The following is a 6701-nucleotide window of genomic DNA, read 5'->3' on the forward strand; positions in this document are numbered from 1 at the left end:
CACATCATGTCCTTTATCCTTTAGTATTTTAGCATGTGCTTCTTGTGTCCTATCACTTTTTTTAGCTGTAATTCTGTAGGCACAAACTTTGTTTTTACCACAATCTAACCATCAAGTTTATATCATTTCCTAGTCTTACTTTTATCCGATGTGGTACATAATATGTTTCTCATATGCTATTCCTTTTCAAGAGTTTTTATTCCATTAGGTTTCCCATTAATTTTCACCTACTTATGTAATGAGGATTTCCCAACTTTTCCTCTTTCCTCATAGCTTTGCTCCTCCAAACACCTCTGTATGTTGTCTGTACATTTCTTATAAGGGGGAGCCATGACTAAATCATAACTGCACCCCACACTGTAGCCTCAAACCTACCCCTCAGAACAAGCTGTTCTTTTCTAATCAATTGTAATTACCTTTACATCACATTACAATAAAGCACTGGTTATTTTACTACTTTTATTTCTATTGTTAACTTTAAGTGTGGTAGTTAAAGGAAGTATCACTTCCTTTAGAAGTAATTCATGCAAGCCGGGTGCAGTGGCTTATGTCTGTAATCCTAGCACTTTGGGAGGCTGAGGTGGGTGGATCACGAGGTCAGGAGATAGAGACCATTCTGGCCAACATAGTGAAACCCTGTCTCTACTAAAATACAAAATATTAGCCGGGCGTGGTGGTGGGTGCCTGTGGTCCCAGCTACTTGGGAGGCTGAGGCAGGGGAATTGCTTGAACCCGGATGGCAGAGGTTGCAGTGAGCTGAGATCCTGCCACTGCACTCCAGCCTGGGCAACAGAGAAAAACCCAGTCTCAAAAAAAAAAAAGTTATTCATGCATATAACTAATGATTCCAAGCAGTTGTACCTCCTGTTGTGTATATTCTGGTGGCCTATGTAGGAATTTGCTGGAATCAGAGGATCTGAGTTTATGTTCCAATCCTGCTGTTTACCAGATAGGTAATTTTGTTTTTGTTTTTTGAGATGGAGTCTCATTCTGCACTCTGGTTCACTGCAACCTCCGCCTCCCAGGTCCAAGTGATTCTCCCTGCCTCAGTCTCCCAAGCAGCTGGGACTACAGGTGCGTGCCACCACGCCCAGCTAATTTTTTGTATTTTTAGTAGAGACGGGGTTTCATCATGTTAGCCAGGATGGTCTTAATCTCCTGACCTCGTGATCTGCCTGCCTTGGCCTCCCAAAGTGCTGTGATTACAGAGTGAGCCACTGTGCCCAGCCCCAGATAGGTAATTTTTACCAATCACCTTATGTTAGTCCATTTTCACACTGCTGATAAAGACATACCTATGACTGGGCAATTTAAAAAAGAAACGGAGGTTTAATGAACTTATAGTTCCACCTGGTTGGGGAGGCCTCACAATCATGGCAGAAGGTGAAAGGAATGTCTCATACAGTGGCCGACAAGAAAAGAGAGCTTGTACTGGGAAACTCCCCATTTTAAAACCATCAGACCTCATGAGACTTACTCACTATCACAAGAACAGCACAAGAAAGACCTGCCCCCATGATTCAATTACCTCCCACCAGGTCCCTCCTGCAACACATTGGAATTCAAGATGAGATTTGGGTGGGGACACAGCGAAACCATGTCACACCTAATCTCCCTTAACCTTAGTTACCACAACTAAAATGATACCCAACCTATCTATCTGTCCTCTAAACTTCTGCCTTGTCTATTTCAGGAATTTTTGTGAGGAAAAAATCAAAAAGTAAATGTGAAAGGGCTTTATAAGAAAAGCCAAAATATTTACAAGCAGGAGATACCCAAGTATTCAGAGTGTGGAAGGGATCATAGAGATTATCCAATCTAATTGGGTTATTATTTTACAGATGAGGACACTAAAAACCAGAAAGAACTTGCTCACAATTCTAACTCTTGGACAGAATCAGGTTTTCTGCTTCCTAGACCAGTGCTTTTTAACTTCAGCAAACTGTCTTCCTAGGCAGAGTCCACTTCTTGGTGGCTCAAGTTTATCCTCTCCATATCGTGGTTTGATGTTGTAAAGAACATGAACACAAGAGCCAAGTTTTTCATGTTTTATCTATTTATTTATTTTTGAGACAGAGTCTCACTCTGTTGCCCAGGGTGCAGTGCAGTGGCACAATCTCTGCTAACTGCAACCTCCGCCTCCCAGGTTCAAGCTATTCTCCTGCCTCAGCCTTCTGAGTAGCTGGGACTACAGGCACCCACCACTACACCTGGCTCATTTTTCTTATTTTTAGTAGAGACAAGGTTTCACCATGTTAGCCAGGATGGTTTCAATCTCCTGGTCTCGATCCCCTGACCTCGTGCCCTGCCTGCCTCATCCTCCAAACTACTGGGATTACAGGCGTAAGCTACCACACCCAGCAGAGCCAAGCACCCACTGTAGAGAGTTTAAATAAATATAAAATTTAGAAAAAGCTGGATTATTTAAAGAAAATATTGGCCGGGCGCGGTGGCTCAAGCCTGTAATCCCAGCACTTTGGGAGGCCGAGGCGGGTGGATCACAAGGTCAAGAGATCAAGACCATCCTGGTCAACATGGTGAAACCCCGTCTCTACTAAAACTACAAAAAATTAACTGGGCATGGTGGCGTGTGCCTGTAATCCCAGCTACTCAGGAGGCTGAGGCAGGAGAATTGCCTGAACCCAGGAGGCGGAGGTTGCGGTGAGCCGAGATCGCGCCATTGCACTCCAGCCTGGGTAACAAGAGCGAAACTCCGTCTCAAAAAAAAAAAAAGAAAATATAGAAGAATTATAGGTGACTTAGAATTGTATTTGACATTATTTGAAATATGCCAGGATATTATTTGAAGTATGCCAGGATATTATTCTTGCCCACTGAAGTGCAGGTTTTGTAAAAGCGTCAACAACCAGGATCTATATTAAGCTTGTATAGATTAGCCTTTAGTTCAAGGTTGATAAATGGCCAATAAAAACTGCCAATATTATCTTTTTTTTTCTTTAGATGGTGTCTCACTCTGTCACCAGGCTGGAGTGCAATGGCTCTATCTTGACTACCTGCAACCTCCTCCGACTCCCAGGTTCAAGCGATTCTCCTGCCTTAGTCTCCTGAGTAGCTGAGATTACAGGCATGCACCACCATGCCCACACCTAGCTAATTTTTACATTTTTAGTGGAGATGGGGTTTCACCATGTTGGCCAGGATGGTCTCAATCTCTTGATCTCGTGATCCGCCCACCTCAGCCTCCCAGCGTGCTGGGATTACAGGCATGAGTCACCGCACCCGGCCCAATATTATCTTTCTTCAATTGACTTAATTATAAGATGTTAAAATAGTATAACAGGTTAATAGTGGAATAGTCATGCCTGAAACCCCGTTCAGTATTGATGTGAAAATTTAGACTTGCAATTATTGAAGAGGATGCTGTTATAACTTGTGGATGAAACAGGCAACAAATTAATTCGTCTATAGCATTGGGTGCTGGAAGAACACCCTCTGACATGGGTTGAATCTGCTTGTTAGTCCATTCAAATAGATCTCACTGATTGAATATAACAAGGTTAAAAGATTGGCACGGCTTGAAGCCCACAAATCTGAGGTTTTGGCAGTGTTCTGATAGCAAAAGCCTTTACTGTATGACCTATTTAATTCAAACCTTTTATTCACGTGAATTATATGATGAGATATTACTAGATTTGAATCAGAGAAAAGCCTGCAGTCTCCCAAGTTCAGGGCAATTGTCTTAACATGATAGAATTGAAAAGGTCTCCCAAATTTCTGTCAGGTATAGAACCTTCAGAATCTCATATACCAGAGTAACCCTACTGTCAGTGAAGGTTTGAATGGCCAGACCCAGGATTTTACAGATATTTTTAGACGTAATAAATTTATGCTAACACTAAAAATTACTGAATTCTAGATGGCCTCATGTGAGTTTGTACCTCTAGCTGGCTAACTAATCATGGAATTTATTTTTTCCTTTTTTGAGACCCAGTCTAACCTTGCCACCAGGCTAGAGTGCAGTGATGTGATCTCATTTCACTTCAATCTCCACCTCCTGGGTTCAAGCCATTCTCCTGCCTCAGCCTCCCAAATAGCTGTGACTACAGGTGGATGCCACCATGCCCGGCTAATTTTTGTATTTTTTAGGAGAGACAGCGTTTTGTCATGTTGGCTAGGTTGGCCTCCAACTACTGACCTCAGGTGATTCACCCTGTTCGGCCTCCCAAAGTGCTGGGACTACAGGCTAGAGTCAGTGCACCTGGCCAGTCATGAAATTTTAGACTTTAGAAGGATAAAGTCAGTTTTAAGATTTTTATTGATCTGTTTTTAAATATCTGGAGAAAAATTCAGGAACGAATCAATATAATTTATAATGTTGATATAATTTATAATTTTATAATGTCAAAGATGGTATTCTTCCAACACTCATTGGTATTTTGGATGTGCCTCCAGCTTATGTTTTTCAATCAAGACATATAAATTATTTTCTTTTTATATTTAATGATTCCTCCCTCTCTACCCCTGCCAAATCTAAAAGCAACATGATAATCCTTCATCAATTATAGAGGTTATGTTCCTGAATGGGACTGTGGTTGGCAAGACTATTATTACTAAGACCATGATCACAAAGAATATATAGATTTAGGGGGAAAATGTATGCCATAAAAATATGATATGCATTTTTAACTCAGTAAATGAAAGCAGAAGTCACCTGCTTTTGAAACAAACCAGATTTGTTGGCATTCATACCTGCTCTGGTATTTCTCCTGAGTCATCTTTATCTGAGTCACCTTTATCAATTCTTCAAAGAAAAATTCCTGAGCTTCTTAGGTTAGCATTGTGTTATCAGACTGTAGCTCTATTTAATGCTTTTGAATCAGTCCTTTCTGCCTTGAAATTTACTGCTTCTTTGACTTTTGCTTTCCTCTGTGTCTCATAAGTCTAGCAAATGCCTGTGTGAGACACAGCCTTTTTACAAGGCATCTGAATACTTAAGTATTAGAGGAGGCCGGGTGCAGTGCCTCGCACCTGTAATTTCAGCACTTTGGAAGACCGAAGCGGGCGGATCACGAGGTCAGGAGATCGAGACCATCCTGGCCAACAGGATCAAATCCCATCTCTACTAAAAATACAAAAATTATCTGGGCGAGTGGCAGGCGCCTGTAGTCCCAGCTACTCAGGAGGCTGAGGCAGGAGAATTGCTTGAACCCAAGAGGCAGAGGTTGCAGTGAGCTGAGATCACACCACCGCACTCCAGCCTGGCGACAAAGTGAGACTCCGTCTCAAAAATAAATAAATAAAAAAAAATAAAATAAAGCATTAGAGGAGAGACTAGGGAGTCTGATCTTGAAGGCATCTACAAAGAGAGGGGGGCAACAAACAAAGCTCTTCATAAACTGCATTTCTGCTGAAGTGAGCAAGTCTTTCACAAAAGGAATGGAACAGAATGGAGCCATGTGTTTACATAAGTCAATGACAGCATTTTATTTTTGTTATTGTTTTTTAATCTCAAAGCCCATAGCTAAAATCCCCTTCAGATTCTACTAACTCAGAAATAGATCCAAGAAGGTAGAAAATGTTTTGATTCTCAACTTTATTAGCAATAAAAGTAGTTATGGAGGAAAAAAAGAAGCTTTCTCCTGAGGTCTGCTTCCTACATTTCTCATAGCTTCACCCATGGTGAATAGGAAATAAAGAGCCTCGTGTGAACAGCAAACCTCATTCTTCCAGTGAGTGGCAGGGTAAGAAGCTGGTTCTGAGAGAACAAAGGCCTGTTGGAGCCTGCAGGAGGCGGAACACACCTGCCAACTTACTGATGAGAACCTGAAGCACAGTGAGCCCACAATGCCTCGGGGGAGGAAACCCAGAAAGGGTTCTAAAGGCTGGGCCACAGCACCATTAACCCACATATAGCCTTATGGTTGTCTCACTCTCCTCTCACTAATTAAATAGACATCTGTTCTTGCCTTGGGGAAGAACAAAGATGGGGGTGGGGCTGTGGAGACACAAAGAAAGAGACGGAGAGAGAGAGAGAGTAAATATAGTGCCTCTGAAAGAGTAGAGCAGAACTCCTCTTCATTATTGAAATGTTAAAAAGCAAAAGCGTTCAAAAACTCCCCTCTCTAGGTTGAGTTATTGTAGAGACGGGGTTTTGCCCTGTTAGCCAGGCTGGTCTCGAACTCCTGGGCTCAAGTGATCTGCCCACTTTGGCCTCCCAAGCTGCTGGGATTCCAGGCGTGAGCCACCACACTTGGTCCTGAAAAGATGCTTAACGTCACTAGTCATCAGGGAAATGTAACTTCAAATCACAATGAGATGCCACTACACACCCATTGAAAGTCTCAACATTTAAAAAAAAACTGACTCTACAATATTCAGATGAGGACATGCAGCAACTAGAACACTTAGACACTGTGGGTGGGAATGCAAAATGGTGCAGTGACCATGGAAAACAGTTGGTAGTTTCTTAAAGAGTTCAATATACACCTATCATATGTCATTCCTCTTGTAGGTATTTACCTGAAAGAAATGGAAGCATACGCTTGTATAATGACTGCAAATATTCATTGCAGGCTTCTTAGCAATAGTCAAAAACAATCCAAATGTCCATCAACATGTGAATAGATAAATTGTGGTACAACCATATAGTGGAATACTACTCAACGATAAAAAGGAACAGAGTATCAATGTTCACTATTTACCACAACATAGATCAATCTTTTTTTTTTTTTTTTTTTTTT

Source organism: Cebus imitator, unplaced genomic scaffold (genome assembly GCF_001604975.1).
Source record: "Cebus imitator isolate Cc_AM_T3 unplaced genomic scaffold, Cebus_imitator-1.0 Scaffold278, whole genome shotgun sequence".
Lineage (NCBI taxonomy): Eukaryota > Metazoa > Chordata > Mammalia > Primates > Cebidae > Cebus > Cebus imitator.